Consider the following 11,207-nt stretch of genomic DNA (forward strand, 5'->3'; position numbering starts at 1 on the left):
ATGGAGACCGGAAACATGGAGGATGCGAGGCCCGGCCGGCAGGGGCGGGGCCCGGGAAGGGGGGCGACGCGGGCTGGAAGAGTGAGACCAAGAACGGCGTCCAGGAGCCGCACTCGGTCCAGGAGCCGCACTGGACCCGGAAGGAGGGACAGACAAAGGATCGAGGGAAAATCAAATGCCCTTAAGGTGCCCTGGAGGATGGGAGGGTGCTGTGCTCCACCCGGCCCCCCGCCTGCCCCACCTGCCCCCCACTCCGCGCCCCGCCTCTCCCTTGTCCTCCTCACCCCACCCGTCGGCCCTCTCCACCTACCCCTCCCTGGCACTCCCCACCCGCCTCTGGCCCACCATTCACGTCACCACCTTTCCCGCAGCTGCAGCCCCGCGGCCCGGCCCGGAGACAAGGGCAGAGCAAGGACCACATGACACTGAGCAGTGACAACACCCGCCCGGCCGTGCCCTCCCCACAGACGCAGGCCCAGGACCAGGGGCCTGGGGTGTGACCCTGCCCACTCCCGCCTGCCGCGGCCCTGGTAAGGGCAGGTGGGAGGAGCCTGAGGCCAGCGCAGCTGGCGGGGCCGTCTGGGCAAGAGGTGCGGGGTGGGACTCGACACCCTCTGCTCTGCGGTGGCTTGGGCCTCCCCAGAGGCAGCCAGGGCGGGGCTCGGGAAGGAGTCAGCAGCGGGGGCCGCCTCCAACCGGAGCTGCGTGTCACGGACAGGACTGGGGCCAGGGCCCAGGCCTGGATGGGCGGCGGGGGACAGACAACCCATTGAGGGGTAGCTCCGGTGGGGGGGGCGCGGGGGCGGGCGGGCAGGGTGACAGGCGGAGGCTGGACAGAGGTGCCCAGGGCGTCTGCAGAGATGCGGGAGGCTGGACGCTGGGACAAGACCCCAGGACCTAGAGTCCATCTGCAGCCAGGGAGCCCCCCCACCAGGGAGGGGTGGATGTGATGGGTACAAACGTCCCCTGTCTCCCCAACCCGACTGCAGTGGGGGTGACACCCAGGAGCTGACGCCGGCCTGGAGGTGGCTCAGGCATGTGAGGGGCTGGGAGCCTCCAGGAGGCTGGGCAGGGAGGCTGCAGGGGAGCAGCGTGAGGGGCAGAGCCAGCGAGGGCGCGAGTGCTTGTGAGCGTGCTGGTGAGCGTGAGGGTGCGTGCACCCCGAGCATGCACTGTGCAAGGGGGAGCTGTGCGTGTGGCAGGGAGGCTGCTGGGCTGGGCCAGGGATTTCCCAGCAGGGAGGACGGGTCGGGGGGCAACGGCCCCACTCAGAGGCAGGGTCAGTCACAACGGGGGCGGCCAGGGGCAGGGGCTCTGGCGCCCCAGAGCAGACGGGACCAGAGCCGGGCGAGGGGCACATCCTCCGCTGACTGCGGCCCTGACGCCCGCCCCCTCCAGGGCTCCAGGACCCCTTGAGCGCTCCAGGCCCGAGCTCGGGCGCAGGGGGCAGGGCCAGCCTGTGCCTTGGGCTGCAGCCAAGACGGGGGCTGGGGGTCAGAGCACCCCACCGCCCCTCTCTGCAAACCAGACACAGAACAGAGGCAGGTGGCCCCGGCCTGGCCCTGGGGTCCAACCCCGCAGGGTTCTCAGAGGCGCCCCTGACATGGCAGCTGGGGAGGGCCCCAGGTGGCCCCAGGTGAGGTCGCAGGCCTGTCCCTGCTCCGAAGCACCTAAGGGTGCTGTGCCCTGGGAGCTGGTGGGGTCAGGTGGGAGATGGCAGCTCATCCAGTCACTGCCTGCTCCGCGGGCCTGGCCAGCACTGCCCCGGGCTCTGAGGCCCCTGCCCAGGCTGAAGGGCACCAGCCCAGCCACGTGCCCAGTCAGAACACCCAGAGGGCTGGCCCCGCCACAGGCCCGTGAGCAGGGGTCCACCCCCCACGACCAGCCGCCCCCTCTGTCCCATCTGTCCCCCTCCACCAGCTGCACGGCCCAGGGCAGGAGGGCAGCCCTGCTGGGCTCCCAGAGGGCAGGGCCGCCTGCTCAGCTGTGCTGGCAGCAGGGACATCGCTGGACATGGCTAGCAGCCGCCCCCTGCCCCCACCCCCGGCTTCGGCTCCCCACTGTGGCGCTGCCCCTCAGGTGGGGGCCGTGACACCCACCAGAGGGCTCTTCCCTGGCACGCCAGGCCCTCCCCTGGGCCTGTCTGCACACCGGGTCCAGCCTCTCCAGCCCTGCAGACCACACCCCACAGGGCCTGACCTTGTGCATCTGACCGCCCCCCCTGCACCCAGCAACCTGCCAGACTCACGTCCACCAGACTGAGCATCCCCCACCCTGCGCGTCCCAGGGGCTCCTGGAACTTGACCCCGACCCGCGTAGACCTGGCCCCGGCCCCACCGCACCTGCAGCCCACTGCAGCCCGGCTCTGCAGGCCCCACCTGCTCCCCACTGCCTGCAGCACCCCTCAGCCCTGGCCGGGGCCTGGGGTAACCACACCTGCAAAATGGCCGCCACAGGTGCAGCCCCAACCCCCACCCGGACCCCGCAGCTGCCCGTCAGACCGCGATGGGGGCGAGGACGCCCCGCAGCGCCCCGCAGGCGGCAGGGGGTGGGGGGGCAGGGAGGCGCCGCGGTGGGAGGGGCCGACCCTGCGGGGGGGGGGGGGGGGGCTCCCGGCCGCAGGCCCCTTCGCTGCCCCCGGGCACGTGGGCACCCGCCTCGCGAGGGGTCCCAGGATTCCGGGGACCGCGGGCGCGCCCCAGGTCCGCGCGGGCGGCATCGTGCCCGCGCCCGCAGGCCCATGACTTGGCATTCCCGCCCCTCCCCCGCCCCGGCGCCGGCCCCCGGCCCCCCCGGCCCCCCCCCCCCCGGGCCCCAGCCCCAGGCCCACGGCCCCCCCGGCCCCCCCCACCCCGGCCCCCGGCCCCCCCGCCGCGCGCGCCGGCGGCCCGGACCGGGGCATGGGGAGGGGCTGGGGCAGGGTCTCGGGAGCGCCCCGCGCCCCCCCCCCGCGCCCCCCCCCCCCCCGCGCCGCCGGCCGCACCTGTTCCCGCGCGGCGCCCCTGCCGGCCGGGCCGCGGGGCCGGGGGCGCGCCGGGGAGGGCGCGGGGCCGGGAGGGCGCGACGCGGGCCGCCAGCCCCGCGCAGCCCCGCCCGCCCGCCCGCCCGCGCCCGCGCCCCGCACCCGCCCCTCCCGGGCGCCCCCCGGCCCGCGCCCTCCCGCCCCCCCACCCGGGCCGGGCGCGGCGGCGGGGTCGGGGCGCGGGCGCCCGAGATGCCGGGGCCGCCGCGGGGCGCGGGGAGGCGCCTCCCGAGAGGGCCCCGCGCGGCGGGCGGGGGGGGGGGGGGGGCGCCCTGAATCTGCCCATTGTTCTCGGCGGGGCGGGAGGCGCGGAGAGGAGGGGCCGCGGCGCCCCGGCCGCGACAAGGACACGGGCGCCCGCGGGTGCTGGGCGCCCCGGGGCGCGGGGGGCGCGGGCGGCGGGGGGCGCGGGGCGGGGGGCGCGGGCGGGGGGCGCGGGGCGCGCGCAGGCGGGGGCGGGGGCGCGGGGCGCGGGCGCGGGCGGCCTCACCTCTCGCGTCCCGGGCTGGGCCGGCGGCACCGGCGTGGGCGCGTCCCGGCCGCGGCGCGGGCTGCGGGGCAGTGACTGCGCCCCGCGTGACGGCTGCGCCCCCGGCCGGCCGCCCCGCCCCCGCCCCGCTGGTTGGCTGCGCGCGGCGCCCGAGCCCCAGCCGCCAGCTGGTTCGTCGCGGGCAGGCGGCGTCGGGCCGCCGCGGGGCGGGGGGGGGGGGGGGGGCTGTGACGTCACCCGGCGCCCCACCTCGAGCCCCGCGCCCGCGCCCGCCGCGCTCCCCCGCCCGCCCTGGCCGGGCAGAGGCCGCCGAGCGCGCCCCGGGGGCCCCCCGCCGCGGACCCCTTGGAGGGCAGCCCTGAAGCCCCCCGCCGCCGCCCGGCCGGGGGGGGGGGGGGCGCCCGGGGACGGTCCCCGCACCCCCCGCGGGCCTGCCTGGCCGCGGACCCCGCTGTAACAGGTGCCCCGGCCGGTGCCGCCCCGCCCGCCGCCCGGGGAGGAGGCAGCCGCCGCGCACCCGCCGCCCCCTCCGGCGGCACCCGCGCCCCTTCCCTCGGCCACCGCCCCGGCCTGCTTTCGGGGTCCCCAGGGGCGGGCGCGCGCAGGCCGCCAGCCGCGTGTCCCTCCCCCAACCCCCACAAAGCCCCGGGCCGGCGCCCCGCGAGCCGCAGTGCGGTGGGTGCGGTGACGTCAGCGCAGCCGGGACACCCCGTCCGTCCCGCCCGCCGCGGCGCCCGCACCCCGCGCCCCCGCCCGGCAGGGCCGGTGCTCCCAGGAGGTGCCGCCGCCGCCGGGCAGGTGCTTTTCGGGCAGGTGGGGAGGAGCCGGCCGGGGCGCCTCGCCCTTCCAGGCTCTGTCCGGAGCAGCAACGGGAGGGGGTGGGGGGACACATGGGGGTGCGCGGGGGTCAGGGCGCGTCGGGGCGCACCGGGGCTGCGGGTGCGTGGGGGTCTCTGTCATCCCCCCGCCGCGTTCTCTCTTTCTTGAGCCCAGCTGAGCATGTTCTGTTCTCAGGACCGAGCGGCCGCGGTGTCCGTGGTTGAACTGTGGGCTCTGATCTCCATTCCTTTCTCCGTTCTGTTTCCTATTTTGGTGGAGGTTTTGCCATTTTCTCTTTTAATATGTGTAGACATTTTCAGGGACGGACCCTTCTCTCCCGCCCTTCCCTCCCGTCCTTCGGGCCGGCGGCTCCGTCCTGCTCTCACGACTAGCCGTCGCTGCTGCTGTCTGCCTTCTGGGGGTCCCCCGATAGCCAGTCTCCTTCTGCAGCCCCCAGCGGGCTCTCGCAAAAGTGGCCATTCCCAGTCTCACTGTCGTTCAGACCGAGGTGTTTCTTCCCGTCCCTGGGATTCTTTCAAACCCTAGGGTCAGAGCCTGCGGGTCACTCAATCCACGCCATCCACTTGGGGAGCGTGGCCCCCGCAGCCAGCTTTGTGACCGGTTTCTCATCGAATTGCCTCATCATCTGCCAGCAGCCTGCCCAGCAGGGCGCCGCCCCAGGCGGGAGGCACCGGGGGCATTAGGGAGGGTATGATGAGGGGTTATTTACAGAGGTGACGGGGTGGGGGGCAGTGCGGCCCCGGGGTGGGGTGAGGAGCAGGACCTCGGCGCCCACCCATGACCTCCGCCCTGCCCCCCCACCTCCCCAGACCTGGTGGTGCTTTCATCACCTCAGCTGAGGGACCGCTGGGGTGGGGCACCCATGGCCACCTGGGGCGGACCCCAGGGCGGGGATCCCCGGAGCTGAGCCTCGGGGCAGACTCTGGGTCCGGCTTTTGTCCCACGCATGCGAGTGGTGTGGGCTGCCCACCGCGTGGTGGGGAGTTGAGGGAACCCAAGTGAGTTTGCCTGGACCGTTAAATCATTGGCTCTCGGTCAGGACCCCGAGCACTGGTCAGAGCTTGCGGAGCGTGGCCTGCGGGGCTTGGTGGACAGTGGCCGCAGAAGCTCGGGTCCTGCCCACGGGTGCCCTGGCCCGGCCTGCCCGCTAATTGACGTCACGCAGGAGGAGGCTGCGGGCGTGGCTGGCGCTCATCTGTGTGGGCGCCGCGCAGCTTTTCAGTTCTTATTCTCCAGCCCTTTCCCAAAGGCGCCTCGCTGGGCCAGCCCTGCGGGTTTCTCAGCCCGCTCTCCTGGATGCCCACCGCCCGCCCTGCCCTCCCCTCGCGCTGACAGGGCCACGTTCCCAGCGAGTCCCTCGAACACGCCTCTGTTTTCAGTTCTCACTTTCATGTTCGGAATTAACCCAGCTCCGGGACACGTTTCCCGCATTTGTCCCGCTCAGACGCCTGGCGCCCCGCGGAGGCCGGAGCGGCGCCTGCAGGGCCTGCTGGGCAGCGGCTGGTGGGAGAGGCCGGTGGGAGAAGCTGCGGCGTTCAGGCCCTTCCCGGCAGGGCTTCCAGCCCTGTGAGCTCCCCGGCCTCCATGTCCACTGGCTTCTTGTTCCGTGTGCCTCCCGGCAGGTGCAGCCCAGCCCTGTCCTCCTGCCTGAGCCCCTCCCTGAGGCTTCCTGGGTGCTGACCGCTCGTGGGCCTCCCCTCTGAGCCCAAACACCACAGAACTTCTGCCCCCGCCCTGGCAGCATATAGGTCCCGCCAGAACCACGGCTCTAGCTCCTGCACCCCCAGACATGGGGCCGGACCTTCCTGCAGCTGGGCGGGGGGAGAAGCCGGGGGAGGGGGCCTGTGGGGGTGGGGGGTGGCGAGGCGCCCACCCGCGGGCTACCTGGAATTCCCCAAAGTGCAGGAGGACCAGACCCCGAACCAGTATTGGAAGAATACTGGGGCGCCCCTGCACCCCACCCCACCGGGACCTGCCGGCCCAGGCCCAGGACCTGCCCACGCTGACCCCAGGGACCAGTCCTGTGGGCTGAGGCAGGACGGACCACGGGCGGATGCGCGGCCCCGCCCCTAAGACCCCGCCCCTGCGAGGAAGCCCCGCCCCTGCGAGGAAGCCCCGCCCTGCGAGGAAGCCCCGCCCCTGCGAGGAAGCCCCGCCCCTGCGAGGAAGCCCCGCCCCGAGGGGGCCGTCCCCAGGCCCCAGCCCGGGTGCTGCTGCCGCGTTGCCTCGGCAACCATCCCCGGGGCCGTCCGTGGGTGCCGGGCGCTGCCGGGCAACGCCGCTGCCTTGGCAATGGCGGGGCGTGTCCACCCGGCTCGGCGGGCAGCGCATCCCAGCCGCCCTGGGGGCAGGTCCCCCGGGCCGGGGCCACGCTCCGGGCTGGGGAGCGCGGCCCGCGGGTCAGCGCCGAGTCCAGGGCCCGGGAGCGGGGCCGGCCCCGGCGGGGGCTCTCTGGGCTCCAGCTGCGCGGCCATGCGGTGCCGGACCCAGGCCTGGGCGGCCCGCGCTGTGTCCCGCGCCGAGGACCTGAGGCAGGGCGGGAAGACAAAGGGCCGGCCCCGCTGGGCGGCCCTCACCCGCCCCTCCCGTCCCTGCACCGCCGCCCCGGCGGGGCCCAGCCCGGCACCTGTGGCGGCGTCCCCTGGCCTGAGCCTGGCCCCTGTCCACGGACCTCCCCAGGCTGGCGGAGGGCCCAGGCCCACCTGCCCCTGCAGCCCCTGCCCAGCTCACCAGGCGCGAATGCCCGGTTCCCAAAGCGGTGGGGAGCCTCTCCCGCCACGCAGCTCCCGCGGCCACCACTGGATGGAGCACCTGCCCGGGACACCTGCCCGGGACACCCAGCCTGCCCGGGACACCCAGCCTGCCCGGGACACCCAGCCTGCCCGGGACACCCAGCCTGCCCGGGACACCCAGCCTGCGGTATTCACAGCGGCCGGGAGAGGCCCTGCGCCCAGGGGTGCTGCAGGGCCCGTGCGGGAGCCAGGCCCCCGCAGATGCCCCCCCCCAGCTTCTCCCCAGGCCGAGCTGCAGGGCGCAGCCTCAGGAGAGGGGGGAAGCCGGTGGCTGGTGCGCTGTCCACAGGCCCCCTGCCCCCGAAGACAGGCGAGGCAGTGGGGGAGGCTGGTGCCTGCAACCTGCGGGACAGCTCTCCCAGCTGCCCGCTCACCGCAGTACCGTCGCCTGACCACATGGCCTGTGTGCAGCCTGCAGGAGAGGGGGCCAGAGCGAGCCAGATCCCCCCCAGCTGAGGGGCCCTGGGCGCCCCACCCCCACCCTGGCTGGCCTCGCAGGCTGGGCCTGGGACCTGCTGGGAGGCTGGCAGTGCTGACTCGGTGTTTGATCAAGCCAAAGCGGGCAGCGGGTGGCGGCTGATGTGGGGCGCATTGCTCGGCAGCCGTGGGTGGCATGTCCTCCGTGGGCCTCCCTGGCCCAGCTACCGCCGTATCTCTTGCCAGGGGAGAGCATGGAAGCTGCCCTCGGGGGCAGAGAGCGTGAGGCACCCCACGGCCCTGGTGTGCCGGGCCCCTCTGGGCGCTCCCCGGAGGGACTCCCACCGCAGCCCACTGTCAGGGGTCCCCACCGTCAAAGCTCCCCACCATCAGGGGCCGCTGCCCCTGCACTCTTAGGGGCGCAGAGCAGGGGGCACAGCTGGCTGCGGGCGCGGATGAAACAGTTCAGACATGGGACTGCCACGTGACCCACCAGCCCCACGCTGGGCGAACACCCCAAAGAAGTGGACGCCACACCCATGTCCACCCCCTCCATCCACAGCAGCCCAAAGAGGGGAGCACCCCTGCAGGCAGGCAGGCAGAGCCCGAGCACCCAGGAGCGCCCGGCCGGGCTCAGAGCCACCCTTTGCTTCATGGACACTCGTGCTGGTCGCGACCAATCAGCACGCGGCAGGGGTGCCAGGTGGACAGGCCCTGAGTGGGGAGGTGGCGCTGGCCAGCTGGGCCTCCCTCGGACTCTCCCAGGTCCCGCTCGGTGTCCCTGCGGCGGGACTGCAGCATGCAGGAGCCCTAAGCCCAGAGCCCGCGTGTGAACAGGGGGTCTCGGCAGCCTCTCACCCTGTGGCTCCCGAGCCCTGCTTCAGCCCCAGCGTGGCGCGCGGGCCCCCCAGGAGACCCCAGCCGGGCGGCCGGTGAGCAGGCTTGTCGCAGACCTGCCGCAGCCCCAGCGTGTCCGCACCGGCCCGGAGACTGCACAGAAGAGGCGGAGAAGCCCTGGGGCCGCCCCGGGCTGTGGGGCAGGGCAGGCGGCCTGGGCCTGGCCAGTCCCCAGCAAACTGGGTGGCAGAGGCCACCTGGGAGGACCGGACCCAGAGGGCCCCGTCCACTCTGTCTCTGCTGCAGCAAAGTGTCAAAAAGCTTGTGGTGTGAAAATGGAAATAAGGAGCGTTGAGAGACACTGCAGCAGCCCAGGGTGCCAGCCTCATGCCGGCTGGCCGTCCCCAGGGCCTCTGGCTGCATCCCAGGTGGGCAGCGCAGGGGCCAGTGTGGGGAGAGTGGGGGAGGGGAGGACAGGGCAGGGGCTGGGACGGGAGGGGAGGGCGGGGCTGGGCGCCTCACAGGGCTCTGAGGTCGTCCCCACCCGGTGCCTGGCCGCTGCAGGGGGGCCCGACCCTCCCGCCAGTCTCACCCCGGGGCTGCACCTGGACAGCAGGACGCTCATGGCCCCGCGGCCCCACCCCACTCTCTGTCCCACCCTCATCCCTCCCCCCGCAGCTGCTCCTCAGACCCGCAAGTGGGGGTGCCCCACCCCATCGGTGTCCGAGGCGCACCAGGGCGCTGGCAGCACCGCCTCACCGCTAAGTGAGCACCTGGTGCCCGCTCAGGGGACACTGGGCGCCCCAGCAGGGCATGGCCCGGGATGGTGACCTGCGCAGCTGTGCTGGGCGGTGCCTGTCCTGCCCCGAGGAGGCCAGGCTTGCCTGGCGGCCCACTGGCCCCTGCTCTGGCGCTGGGCAAGGGACTACCCCCCCATCCTCTGCGCGCTGATTGGAGCCGGGTGGGTACAGGAGGGGACGGCACGGTCCTCGGAGGCTCCCCTGGAGTACCACACCCGCCGTGGGTGCCAGGGCGGAGGTGAGGGGCGTGGCCAGCAGAGGGTCTCATCCAGGTCCTGTCCACCTGTAGGGTCCCTGCCCTGCAGAGGGGCTGGCACGGGCGGGGCTGCCCGGGGGCTGGGCAGGCACAGCCACTGGCTGGGCATTGAGGCCCCACTTCTGGTCCAGCTGGCCAGGTGGCCCTTATCTGCGGGGCTCCTGGGGGAACAAAGGTCACTTAGTTGCCCTGCTGTTCGCCCACGCCCGGCCCCAGCTCCCAATGGTGGCTGAGCCTGGGGAGCCGCCCCCCAGATTGCAACAGCGCCTCCCGCTGCGCTCACGCCCCTGCTGGAGCAAGCAGGCTGCCCGCTGCGGGCGGTGGGTCCACCCGGCCTCAGCCCTGCACGTGAGGCACCTGCACGTGGCTCCAAGGAAGCAAGGCCGTCGCCCTGCGGCCCGCGCGTGACAGAGGGCATCCCAGGTGGCCGCCAGTGGAGGGCAGCGCTGGACACAGCCTGAGGGCCAAGCAGAGTGGACACGCGCAGGCTGGCAGAGGCCGTCAGCTCCCTGGGCGACCCTCACCTGGCGCAGGCAGCGCTGAGCTGGGCCTGCTCCCTGGGGGTTGCACGGCGGGCCTGGCCAGCCCTGGAAGCCCCACAGACCGCCCCCCCCTCCCAGGGGTCCCTGCCAGGCTCCAGGCTCAGCTCTGACACCCCACTCCACCTCAGCCTTTTCCTGGAGCCTCCGGGCCACCCGGCTCTCCTCTTGGCCCCCAGGAGGCAGGGGAGGGGGTGCCAGGCTTTGTGGGGGGCTTTGGGAAGGATGGAGCGAAGGGCCACATCCCGACCCATCCGCTCACTCATGGGCTCCCTGATGTCCCGGCCCGCTGCCCCACATGCCCTTGACCCCGACAGGAAGGAGGTCCCCGGTCCATGAGGTGGACTAGGCTCCTAGTGGGCCCAGCCTGGCCGGACCCTCCTGGAGGAGTCCAAGCCCAAGGGGAGGCTTTTGGGGACAGTAGAAAGACATGTCCCCCGGCACATGTGCAGGGAGGAGGGTGGGGGTCTCCCGCTGGCTCCCGGCCTGGAGGCGCAGAGGGTGAGGGCGCAGGCCTGGGCCCGCGGGGATGCACCTGCCCCTGCTAGGCGCCCTGGTCCAGCCCACGAGGCTGGTTCCTCCTGTCCCAGGTGACGGACAGGGACCCTGCCCTCAGGCCTGCGAGGGTGTCCGGGCGCACAGGCTGAAACGCCTGCTTAGCTAAGGGCCCTGGGCCCGCGGCGAGTGCCAAGGGGCGTGGGGTCAGGGGCAGGTGCTGAGGGCGGGACGGGGTCCCCTCGCCACAGGACCCATCGGGCCTGGGAGAAGTGTGGGAGCAGCCTGCGTGATTCCCCCTCCCCTCCGGCGGGCTGGGGCGAGGAGGCTCCTGCACGGCCCGCAAGGGGACAGCGGGCTGCGACCCCGGGCCCTGGGGGGAGGCAGAGGAGCAGCTCCTTCCAGAAGGATGGGGACGGGGCGCGGCCTGGGGGTGTTGGCACACTTGGCATACACACGCACACGTGTGACTCACGACCCCCGCAGAGCGGCACACGTGCAGACACAGGCGCACGTGGACACACGCAGGGCACGGGTCAGCTACCCGGGTCTGGGCCGCCTGCCCGCCAGCAAGGGCCCTCTGGGCCGTGCCGCCCCATCACGCGGCGGCCCCCCGGCCTGGACACCGCCCTGGCCGCGGGGGGCAGGCACGGGCAGTGGGCTGTTGGCCGTGTCTGCGGCTCCCGGGCTCCTCCCCCGCCCGGCCCCGACACACGGGT

At 74.0% G+C, this 11,207-nt stretch overlaps 1 protein-coding gene across 1 annotated transcript in view; it reads right to left on the reverse strand.

The window, feature by feature from the left end:
* The window catches only part of KIF1A (kinesin family member 1A), a 42,780-nt gene extending 39,248 nt beyond the window's left edge, over window positions 1–3,532 (reverse strand). The window contains 1 exon segment of the mRNA XM_037524298.2: window positions 3,513–3,532. The gene's annotated coding sequence lies outside the window, so the exon portion shown is untranslated.
* Window positions 3,533–11,207: the final 7,675 nt, after the last annotated feature.

Source organism: Talpa occidentalis, unplaced genomic scaffold (genome assembly GCF_014898055.3).
Source record: "Talpa occidentalis isolate TD23 unplaced genomic scaffold, MPIMG_talOcc4v2.1 talOcc4.3, whole genome shotgun sequence".
Classification (NCBI taxonomy): Eukaryota; Metazoa; Chordata; class Mammalia; order Eulipotyphla; family Talpidae; genus Talpa; species Talpa occidentalis.